The 16,261-nt window shown below is 42.0% G+C and overlaps 1 protein-coding gene across 1 annotated transcript in view; it reads right to left on the bottom strand.

Moving 5' to 3' along the window:
* LOC133440573 (uncharacterized) overlaps positions 1–9,219 on the bottom strand; it is a 30,975-nt gene extending 21,756 nt beyond the window's left edge. Inside the window, exon 1 of the mRNA XM_061717885.1 lies at positions 9,186–9,219. The gene's annotated coding sequence lies outside the window, so the exon portion shown is untranslated. The remainder of the gene's footprint in view (positions 1–9,185) is intronic.
* Between the last annotated feature and the right edge of the window lie 7,042 nt (positions 9,220–16,261).

Consider the following 16,261-nt stretch of genomic DNA (forward strand, 5'->3'; position numbering starts at 1 on the left):
GTGACTCTCATCCACTGTGCCGAGGTCCAGACCCGTGCGACCTTTGGAAGTGCCAAAGGTCACCATGTGTGGTGCCTTTTCGGGCCTTTTTTGTGTGTTTTTTTAACAATTCACTAACGCTTTGAGCTGGGAGGCTGATTCTTGACTATGTTGCAATGCAGAAGGCCCTTTGCTAGGATATTTTGGTCCCGTGGCTGTACGACCTCCACAGAGCTAGTTGGCGTTGCAGAGGGTTCACAGAGTTGAGACTTGGCAAGCCCAATCTAGGCCCCATATGGAGGCCACTGGTCAAGTTTTACTTGGTTTGGTCAAATGTTGTGGCAACGGTGTCCGTTCTAATGTTGGAAAAGGTGACGTTTCAAAGCCCCGCCCATCGAAAATTACAGGTCCGATCTGCACCAGACTAACGTCTGTCTGATCAGGGGATGCCCCCAAACAACATATACAAATTTCAGACTCCTAGCTAAAGGCGTTAGTGAACTATGCAAAAAAAGACACAAAATAGGCCCTGTTCCATTAGTCAGGAGGCTCTCAGAGCTAGAGGTTTCTACAACCTCCTAACCAGCCAGAACGTTTTGGAGGAAACACTGTTGCAGAAGTCATAGAAATTTGAATTTTTTATATGTTGTTTGGGGCCATCCCCTGATCAGACAGACGTTAGTTTGGTGCAGATCGGACCTGTCAAACCGGATTCCCTCCGGCCCCTGGCTGCACCTAGAAATCCTGTCCATAAAAGTTATGAACAGGACCGGTGACAAAGGGCAGCCCTGCCGGTATTTTGTTTGTTGTTTTTTTAATCAGATTTTACAAAATATTTAATATTGGGACCAATGAAAACAGTGAAATTAAACTATTTAAAATGTTAACAATTTGAATAATACAAGAAATCCCAGCGTAATTTCATCCTAGTTTGAGCAGTTTAACTATTGTGGCTTCTGAAGTGCTTCTGGTTTAAGGCTTCGTTCCTCTAAAATAAAGTAGAACAGTTCTTTGGTCTTGCTGAGATTCAGAAACTAACCTCAGCATAATGTGTTTTACTCTTGTTATGATTCAAAAACTAACTTCAACGTCAGCAGGGATCACTCCTGCACCACTTCAGTGTAGGACAGTAATGGCTAGGGATGTCCCGATCAGGTTTTTTTGGCCGATTCAGAGTCATTTGATTTGATGAGTCCAAATCGGAATGAACAAATGCAAAATAAACAGATCCAGGTTGTCACCTTATTTTATCATTTTGCACTTAAACAGTGCAGTTCTCTTTGAGGTAACTTGAACAATCAAATAATAATAGTGCAACTATTAAGTAGTAAAAATAGTGCAAAATTCAACATAAATTTGAATTAAATAAAACCAGCAGCTCAACTGAAAATACCCAGCAAGTATTTAAACAAATGAGTAAATAAAAGAGCAACAGTGTCATAAGGTCAGACAGTAATGTGCTTTTTAGATTTTAACTCTTACTTCTGACTGTCCTTTTCTGGCTAAAAGAATAAAATGTTTGTGTTTGAAGTGTCCTACAATCTTCCTCACGGTAGCCAGGGTGTCTATCACGCTGCGTTGAGAAAGAAAGCCCTCGTGCACGCAAAGTTGGCAAAAATGCGCGACACAGTCAGTGGCGTTTTTCTGAACGCTCTGCTAGGAAGACGACACAACCGGCAGCTTAGTTCGGTTAGCAGCGTTGTTGCATAAAATGACGTGGACCTGTTGCCTGTTGATACACCAGTTGTTTAGTATTGTTTCTATAGTCTGGCGATCAAAGGGTTAGGGTTAGGGTTTCGATCAAGTCTGAAACAACGTGATCAGGCCTGATTTCCTATCATGTGATCAGATCGGGACATCCCTAGTTATGGAGCTTGTCCACTACTCTGCTCTACTCTTCTCAACTCGGCTCTGCTGCTGTGACATACTTGAGTGTCTGACACAAACCAAGAAGGAACAAGATTGTATATGTGGTGCTCGGTTTATGGCTTGTATTTAATATCAAGTTAAAGCAGCACTATGTAACGTTTCCAGCTTAATATCATATTTCATCATCATCATTGTGATGGAACATCAACTTCCAACAGGTTTAATAAACCTCTGTCATGGTCTGAGGGGTCTGTATCGCCTTCACTGGCACTATGTAACTTTGAGGAGCATGGTAGGAACCCTGCCACACTAAAAAACTACACATTTTTACGGCTTTGACTGCTTTACGGCATACGTCACTTCCCCCTCCCTCCCGACTCGTAGTGGAGACGAAAGCTGGGCGGGGCTTGGAGCAGAGCTCAGCAGAAGCTGGTGTCATGGTAACCATGGTAACCCATCCAGACGAAAGCTGGGCGGGGCGTGGAGCGCAGAGCTCAGCAGAAGCTGGTATCATGGTAACCATGGTAACCCATCCAGACCAAAGCTGGGCGGGGCGTGGAGCGCAGAGCTCAGCAGAAGCTGGTATCATGGCAGAAGCAGCGGAAAAACCCAAGAAAATAAAAGTTTTATCAGAGGAGGCAAAAAAGAAGGCGGGAGAGTAACAAGCTAAATGCCCGGACAAGAATAACAACTTTTCATTAACTGTATTTGGCCTTCAATCAATTTTTTGCAGGTGAAAATGCCTATTTTGTGTTGTAAAAGAGTTAAAAGCAATCCTGTCAGCTCTAGTGTTTATATTATGAAGCTCAAGAATAAGATCAAATCATATTTAGGTAGAGACAACTTTTCATTAACTGTATTTAGCCTTCAATCAATTTTTGGCAGGTAAAAAGACCCATTTTCAGGGGAGAAATCAGATTCTGGCAGGCAATCTCTGCGTTCACTCGCTGGCGTGAGCTGAAAGACGAAGAGGGATTTCCGACAGATGGGGATTTATGGGGATAAAACAAGAGACAGAATTGTTATGATACAAATGTAAATGTAGAGTTCTATGTTCAATAAGGCCGCGTTCAGACTGCAGGCAAATATCCGATTTTTAGCCCATCCAGATTGAAACTGGATGACTCTTTTGAAGTCTGAACAGTCCCAAACCCCATGATATCCGATTTTTGCAAACCAGATCGAAACCACCTCCGGGAGGTAGTTTCATATCCGATCCATATCTCATTTGGGTTCAGTCTGAACATCCAAACACTCAGATGGGATATGACTGTCCCAGACGCTCCAAACCACCCGCCCATTTCCAGTTGTGGAGCTACTCATCCTTTCACAGAGAGCATGTACAATCTCTGATGTCACGTCAAAAACTATTATTTGTAGTTTGAGTGTTGCAAATTCACATTACAAATCATGTTTTAATAGCAGAAAAAAAGACTGCATTTCCACGTACGGTGCGGGTCGCCGCGTACCCTACGCCGTAGGCTCTGCGTTGGTGTAACGCGGAACCATAAATCAGCCTTCAGTCGCGCTGTGAGCCTGAACCTGCAGCCCGTCAGCCCCTCTCCTCCTAGGAGGACAGGTTATGGAGCGGGGCTGCCAGTTGCTGGTTCGTTTTGTTAAACTCTGAGCTTTGTTGGTTGGTTTGTTAGTTTGCTGGTGGTTTTGTTCTGAACACTTCTCTTCTCTGTTTCTCATTTTGCTGGGACGTCGGGTCCCTCCGCCGATCACACAACTTTTGCTGTATGCGTTCATTGTTATGTCTAAAAATGATGCGCAGTGCCGACCCAATCAGAAACGGTACAGATATTTTGGGATTTTTTATATATATAAAAGAAATACATGACTTCACACAATACACGCGCTGGGTGACGCCTCTGCTCCGACGTCGTTGCTACGGCAACCCGTCAGATCAGTCAATGATGTGGCGCAGTCTGAACAGAGCCATATCCCATTTGGACACTTGCTAAAAACAGTGTGGACAGTCAGCCCTGAAAATCGGATAGGAGAAGGAATCAGATATATATCAGATTTGCCTGCAGTCTGAACGCGGCCTAAGAATCAAAACTAGAAAATTTCAGGAAATTTTGATATGGGCATGCCCTACTGCCCATTCGTCCCCTCTCGCTGCTTTGGTTTGGGGCTGTAGTGTTTGTGTTCGGGGTGGTTCTATGTCAGTTTGAGGTGTTTACGGTTGTATTGCATTCATTCCTGTGCTCCCAATAGCTATTAATGGGGTGCGCTTTTTGGCGTCTAGCGTCCCCACGGTAACACTTTTGACTGAGAAAAGTAATGCCCATCGAGGCAAGATGGAGACGCATCCAACGATGTATGCCATGCATGGGTGCACGTTCTGGTTCAGGCTACGTTAACGGATAGGGTTTTTTTTCACCATGGTAAAAAACCCCATCCGAATGAATGGCCATTTGGCCTGGATTTTGACATCAAATTTCCTTAAATCCCAGCTTCATGAAATTTGAATATGTTGAAGTCCACAGCGTGCCGAGTCAGGGGACATTTGTACGATGTCTCTACGATAACCTGTTGCCTAGCAACAAGCGTCCAAAGTCAAATGGAAATTAAAAAAAAAAAAAGGTAAATATCGCAAAAACCGTAATACGTAGCAAAATGAGGTAGTACGGTGCGTTAGTGCCAATCGGGCCGAGTAAATTTGAACGATGTCTCTACGATAAAGTTCGGTCTAGCAATAAGCGTCCGAATTTTCGCCTTTTTTTTTGCTTTTTGGCATGTAGCGTTGCCACGGTAACACTTTTGACTGAGAAAAGTAATGCCCATCAAGGCACGATGGAGACGCATCTAACGGTGTATGCCATGCATGGGTGCACGTTGCGGTTCGGGCCGTGTTAATGGACGAAAAAAGAGTGCGGAATAAGAATAATAAGAAAAGGGAAACCTTTTCTGTATACCATTATATCGCCTTCATTTTCATTCGTTTCGTTTCATTTCGTTTTTCCTCATTTTTCCGTCCGTGTTTTATTTTTTGGGGATTGTTTTTTCCACATCAGAGCGGGGTCATGCTGTACACCCGCTGGTGTGACGTGGGACTTTTGCGACTTTAGCTTGTTAGCAAAATGCTAGCAACATTGCCCCTTGGGCCATTCTGGACGATTGCAATATGTTCATGCCACTACTTGGCATGCCCATAACTAGAATGTTTTCACATTCGTCTTGGGATTTGGTAATTCTAAAATTACTGACAATATCAACAACAGACACAGAATAATAATAGTGATCATAAAATTGTGTAATTGGCAATGAGGAAGCTTTATAAAATAATAATACAATTGAATAGAATTACAGCACTAGAGGAAAGAATGCAATGCAAAGAAAATGTGTAGAACATTTCTACTATTTTTCCTGAGAACTGTAAAATTATGCAGGGCTGATCTGCAAAACGTTCAGTTATTGACAGGTTATAAAGTATTTTTTTATTTTGTCAGTAACTATGTTGGACTACTAATTTATGACAAAGTCCCTGTAAAAAACGTGACAGGAAAAAGATGCCGTAGAACAAAACCAGAGCGCATTATCAAATGCAGCGACGGGGACAGGAGTTTTCCGGCAGTACGTCCTGGTGCATCATGGGAAATGTAGTTCTTTCTGGTAAAGCACTACCATTTTGTCCAAAGGAGCCGCCAAACTCAACAAAAGCTGAAAGTTACATTGTGCTGCTTTAACACACACCCAAGTGTGTTATACCTCAAAATGTGCGTCTCCATCCTCCGACACCACGCATTACTTTTCTCTTTCAAAAGCGTTACCGTGGCGACGCTAGAAGCCAAAAAGCGCGCCCACCCTTCATCTGATTGGTTCAGACAAAAAAAATATGTGCCTCAAGCCCCATAATACGGTTTGACGTACATGAACGAAAATCGGTACACACCTGTATCATGTCGCAACTTAAAGAAAAGTCTCTTGGCGCCATGGCCCAAACCGAACAGGAAGTCGGCCATTTTGAACATTCTGAATTAATCGCGTAATTTTGGAGCAATTTATGCCATTCCTTCGAGAATTAATTCAGCCCGAACCGTATCGTGAACCCAGGTGTGTTATACATCAAAATGTGCGTCTCCATCCTGCGACTACACGCATTACTTTTTTCTTTCAAAAGTGTTACCGTGGTGACGCTAGACGCCAACAAGCGCACCCCCCCTTCATCTGATTCAGACAAAAAAAACTTCAAGCCCCATAATACGGTCTGACGTACATGAACGAAAATCGGTACACACCTGTATCATGGCACAACTTAAACTTTATCTTTATTTCAGACTACAAGGTCCATATTGACAAACATGATACAACAGAAGTACAAAACATAAAATAAATTAAAATACAGATTTTAAAAAACATACAGGGACTCTCTCCAGTGTTTCCAAAAACAGGAAGAGTATCGGATGCTGCTCCTTTCAGGCATTGTCATTGTCATTATTATTTCATTATTGGACTTGTTCAATCTCATCATAAAACTGTACATTAAGTTCCTGAGAACAGCACCCAGGGTTGGAACTCCACTGGTAACAAACAAGTGGCTAGCACTAGTCCACCTCGGGAGCCTCAACAGGATTCTGAGGGCATCATTATAGGCCACTCTCAGCTTTCTATGTTTACCAGCACTGTAGCTGCACCACAAGTGGGCAGTATACAGTGGGGAACAGTATGCCTTAAAGAGAGATATTTTTACATCGTCAGTACACATATAAAACTTTGTGGATAACATGTTTGCCTGTGCATACAGTTTACAGTATTGTCTCTGTATATCGTCGTCATCACTGAGGTCCTCCCTGATGATCTGACCCAGATATCTGACCCTGTCAACGACACTGAGCACCTTGTTGGCCAGATGAAATGAAGGGAATGTTGCCTTCCGGTCATCCTTGGTTTTCATGATCATGACTACACTCTTTTTTGGATGAAACATAATATCATACTGCAGAGCATATTCAGAGCACACATTCAGCAGCTGCTGTAGGCCAGCAGAGCAGGGAGACATGATCACCAGATCATCCGCATACATTAAGTGATTTACGAGTCTCTCCCCCACCATACAGCCAGTCTTACACTTGCTAAGGTTAGTAGAGAGCTCATCCATATATACATTGAAAAGCACGGGTGACAAAATCCCCCCCTGTTTGACCCCATTAGTCACCAAAAAGGGCCCAGATAGAGTGTCGCCCCATCTAACTTGCATAGTTTGATGGGAGTACCAGAAATGTAATATACGTATCAGATAAGAGGGTACACCTCTCTCTTTTAACTTAGTAAATAGTTTTCCATGGTTAATTCTGTCAAAGGCCCGACTAGCATCCAGGAAGCATGTGAACATGGTGGAATTATGTTTACTGTACTTGCTGACAGCTTCTTTTAGAGCGTATACACACATGTCAGGGCTGTGTTTACTTTTAAAACCAAATTGCTCATCAGTGGAGACAATATACTCTTGCATCCTCTCAAGGAGGACTCTCTCTAAAACCTTTGACAGCACACTAGCCAAGGCTATTGGCCTATAGTTATCGATACTGGAGATCTTCCCTGTTTTCTCCTTGACTACAGGGACCAATAGAACTGACAGCATGTGGTCAGGAAGTATTCCATGCATCAGCATTCCAGTAAAACACATAGCCAGTAGTACAGAAGCTCTGTGGCTGGAATATTGTAAGTGTTCGGCAGTTATTTGATCAGGTCCACAGGACTTATTTAGAGCTAGTCTCTCGATAGCTTTTCTGATCTCTTCAGGTCTAATAACCACACTAGCATTAGAAACAGCACCTAGATTAAAATCATCACTTTTAACACAGTTAAATAGGTCAGTGTAATGTTTCTTCCATAAGTCCGCAATATTCACACTCCCAAAATCGGGATCAGCAGAAACTCAAACTCAAGTGATCGGATCGGGAGCTAAAAAATCCTGATCGGGACGACCGTAATTAAAGGGTACTTATTTTGTATAAAAGCTATTTAAAAGGGTTCTTATTCTGCTTAAAAGAAAGTTAAGAGGTATTTTGGGTTTAACTTAAAAGAATAAAAAGGTATTTGTCTTGAACAAAATAAGGTTTTGTTTACTGAATATAAAGGTATAGAAGAATATTTTGAAAAAAAAAGGAAAATAAATCTCATTTTCCATTTGTACAATTTTATTAATACCATTCTGAGTCTTGTTTATATTTGATTTCACAAAGAAAGAATTACCTAATTTTATTTTCTCATTTTGAAAATAAATACCTGTAAAAGGATTATTTCGTTTAAAGTACAGTTGTGTGGTGTCCTTATTAAGTCTATTAAGGAAGGTTGGAAGTCAAAATTGTGGTAAAACTTAACAGAGTTAAATGAAAGGGTAATATTACATGTCACAGTTCAACAACAAACTCAGGCCCCGTCCCATCGTACTGCACACTCAACATAAACTTTACATAGCTACATGCTACCTGGGTTACACTTACCAAAGTCACACATCATATTTTGACAGATTTTAGAGTGCTGTGTCTCACATAAAACTGGTTTAAGGAAAACATGTTTTTGTTGTTTTGTCAGTTTAAACTGTATGTCTGAGGTAGTAGAAATGTTGGTTTGTGGTGTTGAAGTAATCTGGTTAAAACTTTCTAAAAAAACAAAGCATTAGTTCTATTGTTATCATTACTCTGTATATTGTATTTACTGGATAAATTACAATATGCAAGACTTAAAACAAAGATGCCTGGTCTTTGTAAGAACATTTTACACTAAATGTATATAATATTGTTTGAGTAATAAAATCATCCATTAAATTCTATTGAAGGAAAAATATTTGCATATTAAATCGCAATATTGGGAAAAAAAACGTAATTAGATTATTTTCCATCATTCAGCCACAAACACGCTAAATATTGATACACAAATAAATATTGATAGAATATTTTTCCAACCTGATCTCACAAAAATCCGTGAAATGCCCACGACGTCTCACCACTATTTTCCGTGGTACCAACACGGAAAGTGGTATAATTACGTGTGAGCACCACGGATATTCTACCATGCAAAGTCAATGGGATCCGTGGTCGTGATATATACACGGATTATGACATTATTATTATTTATATATTATTCTTTGTTATAGAGGCTAAATTATGCGTTTTTGTCGCGCAAGGTACTGTTTTTTAGTTTTCAGTAAGCACCACAAAACTCATACATACGCCGCACCTGATTATAGGGCGCACTGCGGATCTTTGATAAATGTGGATTCAAAAGAGAATAATTTCTTTACGAAGGTCTAAACGGCTAATATACCATTTGAGATAAATTAACAATTAAAATACACAGCTTGTAATATTCTAAGGTATACTCACAGTGTTTTTTTCAGCCGTGGGTCCTGGTTGGGTGTGCAGCTGAGCTCCAGTCTGGCTGGCGTGCTGCTCGCAGAGGGGCTTTTATTTTCACAGGGGTGGAGTCGAGTGGGCAGGAATTACAAAATGATATAAGATATTCAAGCCAGAGGCCATTGCACAACAGAGTAAAGTGCATGAAGGGTTCATGCAGTGGAGTGCTCGCTCACTCTCACGTCATGTGAAAACCCCATCATTGATCACATTGCAATTTAAAAATCGTATTCTATGATATCTCGACATTACCGAAAATGCGATTAATCATTCAGCCCCTGTGTGTGTGTGTGTGTGTGTGTGTGTGTGTGTGTGTGTGTGTGTGTGTGTGTGTGTGTGTGTGTGTGTGTGTGCGTGCGTGCGTGTGTATTGAGAGAGATACACATATATACATGTTTACAAGAAATGATCCAGGACCAGGAGCAATATACATATGTGACAAATGACAGTGTGCTTTTAGTTTAGATTTTGATTAGGAAATTATGGATTGTGGACCGGTGGGCGCGGCTGCCGGCGGAGGCGGACGCACGTTCCCATCCACTTGGGGGATCTTGGCGGCGGACGCGTGGGGTGACGGAGCCCCAGCGCGTCCTCTCGCCGCGCCGGTGCGCCCGGCAATCACCGAGCACTGAGCCGCGGGCTGGAGGGAGAGAGACGGCCGGCCCCCGGGCCGCCACCCCCCCTCTCCTCTCCACCCGCGCTCTCCTTTTTGTTTTCCGTCTACGACCTCAGATCAGACGAGACAGCCCGCTGAATTAAGCATATTACTAAGCGGAGGAAAAGAAACTAACAAGGATTCCCTCAGTAGCGGCGAGCGAAGAGGGAAGAGCTCAGCGCTGAATCCGCAACTTCCTGCATATTTCGCATATACCGCAACTTTCCGCATATTCCACGACTTCCCGCATATTCCGCAATTTCACCGCATAAAAGCACATAAAAAACCTGCTCATTTAATCGCATAATCAATGATTTTAGCCCGTTTTTCTGGAGGGTCTACCTTATGGACAGATGTTTGCACACACAACACTACGCTCATACCCCCCAAATTCAAATTCAGCACTTCACACATTCCCACCGACTCATCGGCCGACAATAGAACACGGACTGCTGTACCACTTAGCACCATCAACCCAGCAGATTTAACACACACACCTGGTGAGGGAATGCAGCAGTTTTCATATACCCGGTCTCTTCTTGAGGAAGATTAGTGAATCTTACCTCACCCAATGATGACCTCCGTTTGGGAGTCATGGCCGTTCCTGCACTGTTCATTTGAGATGTGAAATGGCAAGCTGCAATACTTCAAATGTTGACAGTAGAAATGGGTGCACTAGTTTTAGGGGTTTTATGTGTGAAATGTTTACTTTGGCAGCTCCAAGATGTTGTAACACCGAGGTCAGTTCAAGCCTCTTGAGTCTTTGTTTACTTGAACAGCATTTCTGCAGCATTTTTGTTGAACAGCTGCACAACTGCGTTATTTCTTGAATGCTTTTATTTAATCATCAAAATGGGTATTATAGAGGCAGCTTATTTGCACTATGTTTGTCTGACAATTGTTTTTGTGACTCTTACAGTGTCAGATCTGTTCAGAAATAAAAAGTCTGAAAACTAATTCAGGTGTGTGTCTGTGTGATTAATCGACATGAGAGTACAACAATGAACAATGGCATTCAACTAAACCAGGGGTCGGCAACCCAAAATGTTGAAAGAGCCTTAATGGACCAAAAACACAAAAACAAATATGTCTGGAGCCGCAAAAAAAGAAAAGTCTTGTATCATCTTAGAATGAAGAAACACATGCTGCATGTTTCTATATTAGTTATAACTGGGTGCTCGGCTGCAAATGTAGCTGCTAATGTCTTTCCACACGACTGTTTTTGTTACGCAAATCTATGGAAGAGTATTAGAGCCAGGCAGGAGAAAAATAAAAATAATATTTTAGCGGAGGGAAGATTTTTTTTTTCATTATCCACTTAGAGAAAAAAAACGAAATGTTGAGAAAAAAGTCAAAATGTCGTGAAAAAAGTCAAAATGTTGAGGAAAAAAGGCGAAGTTTCGACTTTATTCTTGAAATTGTATTTCAACATTAATCTCGACATTTTGACTTTTTTCTCTTCCCCTCTCAAATATTTTTTCTCCTGCATGGCCCTAATACTCTTCCATACAAATCTTCGTTAACAGAAATGTTGAAATCTAATATTTATTTGACACATTTTTACAGCATTGAAAAACATTCAGAATGTTTTGTGTCATGTTTGTCCTACAGAAACCATGTTAAAACCAAAAATATATTTCCCTACCCCATCGATTTCCATTTTCAAACATTTTTGAAAAAGCTCCAGGAGCCGTAGGACGGCGTTAAAGAGACGCATGCGGCTCTAGAGCCGCGGGTTGACGACCCCTGAACTAAACCAAACCAAACATTTAGACTTGGCAGTCTCTATTCAAGTGACTTATTGTAAACAACTTTAAATGTGAAAAAAAAGCCAAAAAATGTAAACTTAAAATGCTTTCATTGCTGGTGGTACACACAGACATTTTGAACATTTTTGTTAACACAATTGCACTAACATTAATTTTTTTTATTAGAAATAGCTTTCAGCAACAACACTGGCTCTCTCTCTCAAACACAGTGGAGAAAAGTGTCCCTTTTATGGATCCATGTGAGGATTCTCCTGAGCCTCTTCCCTTCTGCTGTCCAGCTGTCTCTGACAGCGACTTCTGAATCCGGTTGGTTGTCCCTGTCGTACTGAATTAACAGTAACACTGTTGTCGTCTATCCTGTCCTTTGAAGCTTCACAATAATTATGCAGCACGAAGCAAGCATAAATAACAAAGGGAAGGTCATTCAGATTAATGTCCATCGCCCTTCTCAGGACTCCGAAGCTTTTAGTCTCCCAAATGCACACTCAGTCACCATTCGTGCTCGGCACAAACTTAGTCCAAAGTGCTGTTCCTGGGCAGTGTGTCCCCCATTTGCATATTCTTTCATGAGATATGGGAGCAGTGGGTATGCAGGATCGCCCAGTAGATAAACTGGTATGGCCTCTTCGTCATCAACAAGGTATCTTGGACAGGGTGGGATTTTTCCATTTTTCAGGCAGGTGTTCAGTGAGGAGTTGGCAAAAACACGGGCGTCATGCACACTCCCTGGCCATTTCACTACCACGTCCATAAAAGAATATTTGTAATCCGAGGTGGCTTGGATATTCAAAGTAAACCTCCCTTTTCTGTTCAGGTAGTCAGTGGAATTATCTGATGGTTGCTCGATCTCCACATGAGTCCCATCCACAGCACCCGGGCACTGAGGGAGACCGTGTTCAAATCCCTGCACAAGTTGCTGGACAGCACATTCTGTTGTGGGCAGTTTCATGTATTTAGGACCCAAGTGCACAGTTTTACACACCTGTCCAGGGGCGAAAATCCTGTTTCATAGTTGGGGGGGACAATAAACAGTAACATTTTAGAGAATAAATCCAGGGGGGGACAAGGAATAAAAGTTTCTTCCTTCCTTTAATACAGCATTTTGACATTTCCATCTCTATCTCCAACAGGCAGAAGAGCTTTCTTAGAGCAATACAAAACAATGGTATTAGGTGGAAGGTGCAATAATACAATAATAATAATACACACATCTGACATAATACACTGATACAAAAACCCACAATCTGTACAAGAATATCTGTCTTATTTCTAGTTAAAATGTCTCATTTTTAGTTAAAAAAAATCTCATTACACTTAAAACAAGACTCATCACTGGATTAAACAACAATTTTCACCTGTTTCAAGTAGATTTTCACTTAAAATAAGTAGAAAAATCTGCCAGTGGAACAAGATTGTTTTGCTTATAAGATAAATCTTGTTCCTCTGGCAGATTTTTCTACTTATTTCAAGTGAAAATTTACTTGAAACAGGTGAAAATTGTTGTTTTTTTCCAGTGATGACTCTTGTTTTAAGTGTAATGAGATTTTACTGTTTATTATTATTTTCAATTTCGGTTTGGGCCACAAATGTTCATTTTGGTGCATCACTACTAAATACTACTGCATTGTTCCAAAATTATTAATTCTGTCTCAAATGATTCTAGGGGGGGACAGCTTACTAATTTACTAATGGGGGGGACTGGTCCCCCTTGTCCGCCCTGGGATTTTCGCCCCTGTTTAGGACCCAAGTGCACAGTTATTGCTTTACACACCTGTCTGACAATGATTGAAACGACAGATCTAGATAGACCAAATGCGTCTCCCCTCGTCAGCTAAATAGTAGAGGGTGCAGATACTTTTTTCATTACCCTGACCGGGCGCTGCATGACAGTCGTCTGCCCTTCTATGTGGGGGCGCAGTAACTCCGACAGGGACAGTAGCGATGGCCGTGACATCCTGAAGTTCTCACGCCATTCCTCCGGGACAACAACTTCGTTTTCAAAGTTTTCCCACCAGCGAGCGGTCCGCCCTGGTCGGATCCAAAAACGACGCCGACGCCGTCGGCAGGCAACCCTCTGCCTGCCGACGGCATGAAGTTGATGTAATATCGTTGAAATAGTTGCAGACCTCCGAGCAGTCCTTCTCCTCTGCTCGTTGACATCATACTGCAGTTGTGAATGCAAATGCAAACAGTCAAAAAGTGTTTGCAAAAGCGTAAAAACCAGCACTTCTTTAACAGCTTCCATCGTCGCGGTGGCCAAACAAATTGTAAACACAGGTCGCACTCATGGCGCTGCTGGTGACGTTTCTGTCGCATAATGTGACGTAAATCTCCGTTTTCCTCCGTTTTCTCTGTTTAGACGCAAACGTGAAAACGGAGTTTTTGAAAATCTCCACTTTGGCCGGCGTTTTCAGAAATTATCGTTTTTGGTGACTTTGACCTCCGTTTTCTGGTAAACGAACGGCCAAAACGCATGAAAATGCCTCCGTTTTTGCTCCGTGTAAACGGGGCCTTAGAATAGAAAAGAAAAGAGCTTTAGTGTAAACCTTGCAGTCAGTGGCATAGGGATAGTCAGTGCAGCACGTGCAACTGCACTGGGGCCCGGGACGCACAGGGGCCCGTGCGACTTGCCGTATTACTCCTATAGATATCATGAAACCAACCGTTGGTAAAGTCCCAAGTGGTGGTTTTTCACAAACGACGAGCTCTGTCAGGAATGTGCCAAACACTAATTGCCAACACAGCCTATCAAAGCTGCAGCGCCAAAAGCAGAAAGTTGGGAGTAATTTGAGAAATGCGTCCTCGTCGAAACGATTTAAAGGCTGATTTATGGTTCCGCGTTACACCAACGCAGAGCCTACGGCGTAGGCTACGCGTCGATTTAACGCAGAACCATAATTCAGGCTATAAAGCCAAACGAGGACGCACGACGTCGTTTCGTTGCTTTAACAAACCCCGACTTCTGCACAACAACAAGCGGGCGCCGCAGTGGACTTGTGCAGCAGCACACCGTCCGCTTCAACTGGTGTCTGTTTGGCATTCAAGGACGGGACTGAATGTACTTTTTGCATATGGGCGGCAGTCACCACCGTAAATAAGCCTTCTGGTTGCAGCATCAAAGGAGGCGCGCAAAAAAAAGCGCCCCGATCTGCGCTCCTCTTGTTTTTAACATTGCCGGTGACAGTGGCGTCAGCTGAGAGATCATTCTCAAAGTTAAGAATGATTTAGGCCTACCTGAGGAGCTCCATGGGGCAGGAGCGGCTGAGTGGCTTAGCTATCCTCTCCATTGAACATTTAAGAGCCAGGGAGTTGGACATTTGGGGATGTAATCCAGGATTTTGCCCAGCGCAAGGCTCGCAAGATGCCGTTTCACTGAATTTATAAATTAATCTTTTGTTTAGTAGGCTACACCCTGTGTTAAACCTCAGGTTCATATTCTAAGAACTTTTTCTTAGATTTTTTTTTTCTTTTCAAGGAATTAGTCTAATATAGCCGACAGCAGAGGTCTGTTTTTCACGTTACGCACTGTTGCGGTTTGGTCGGAAGATCTTAAACTAAAGTGTAAAAAAACAAAAACAATAATCTCTCTTCTGTCTTGTCATGCTATTGTTGACTTAATGTTTATTATCTCCTCTTGCCTTAAGCTTTATTATGTAGCGATGCACTCTTGACTTTGTAAGAAAAATGATTTTGTGGTCATTTCAGCACCGCCATGTATTAGACAGCTCCTCCCGTGCTGTCTGATGATGGTGAGGTTTGTTCACCTGCAGACTGTTGTGCACAGGTGAGTCAAAACTGGGCTGTTACATTTAGAATCTTGACCTCTTAAAAAGTTTCTAATAGGCTACAATAACCCAAGTCATTTATTTGATTGTAAAATTGAACAAACTGTTGGTAAAATCTATATAGACCTCATAGTGGGGGTGAGCGCATGCATGTGCGTGATTGCGTGGGTACGCCTAATTAGTAACATGCACTTAGGGCCCGTCAATATATCTTGCACTGGGGCCCGTACTGAGGTTGCTACGCTGCTGCATGCAGTGACAATAAAAAGCATAAATAGTAAAAAAAAAAGAAAACCCATGAAGATAAAAACAATGGGCAAACAATAACCACAGAACTACACATAATGTATATGCAGTATCTACCCAGTGCCGATCCTGGCTCCCAGGGGGCCCTAAGCAGGAATCGTGGCAGCAAGCGGCGATTTGGGCCGATTTGGACTGATTTGGACTGATTTTGGCCAGTGTTTTTGCAGGGTTTCTCTCACCTTAAAAACAGTTAAAATCCATATTCAGAGTAGGTAGACAAACACATCAGAATGAGGTAAAACATTTATTGAATATTACACCAAAACTCCAGAGAATGTGGTGCAAATATTTCTCAGCAAACCTTCTTTTTTTTTCTTTTTGCTTCTGGGGAGGTTCCTGGAACAACATATTCTGAGATTGGAGTATGTGGCCAAATACAGATATATGTAATACTGAGGCTCTTGGTCATAGTTTGAGAACCACTGACACTGACATAAATAATAAACTGTTAATAAGCCTACAGGCTGACTGCACATAGCTCTTAAAATAAAGTAGTAACGGTAAACAAATACAAATAAAATAACAGCTCCG

Source organism: Cololabis saira, chromosome 3 (assembly GCF_033807715.1).
Source record: "Cololabis saira isolate AMF1-May2022 chromosome 3, fColSai1.1, whole genome shotgun sequence".
NCBI lineage: Eukaryota > Metazoa > Chordata > Actinopteri > Beloniformes > Belonidae > Cololabis > Cololabis saira.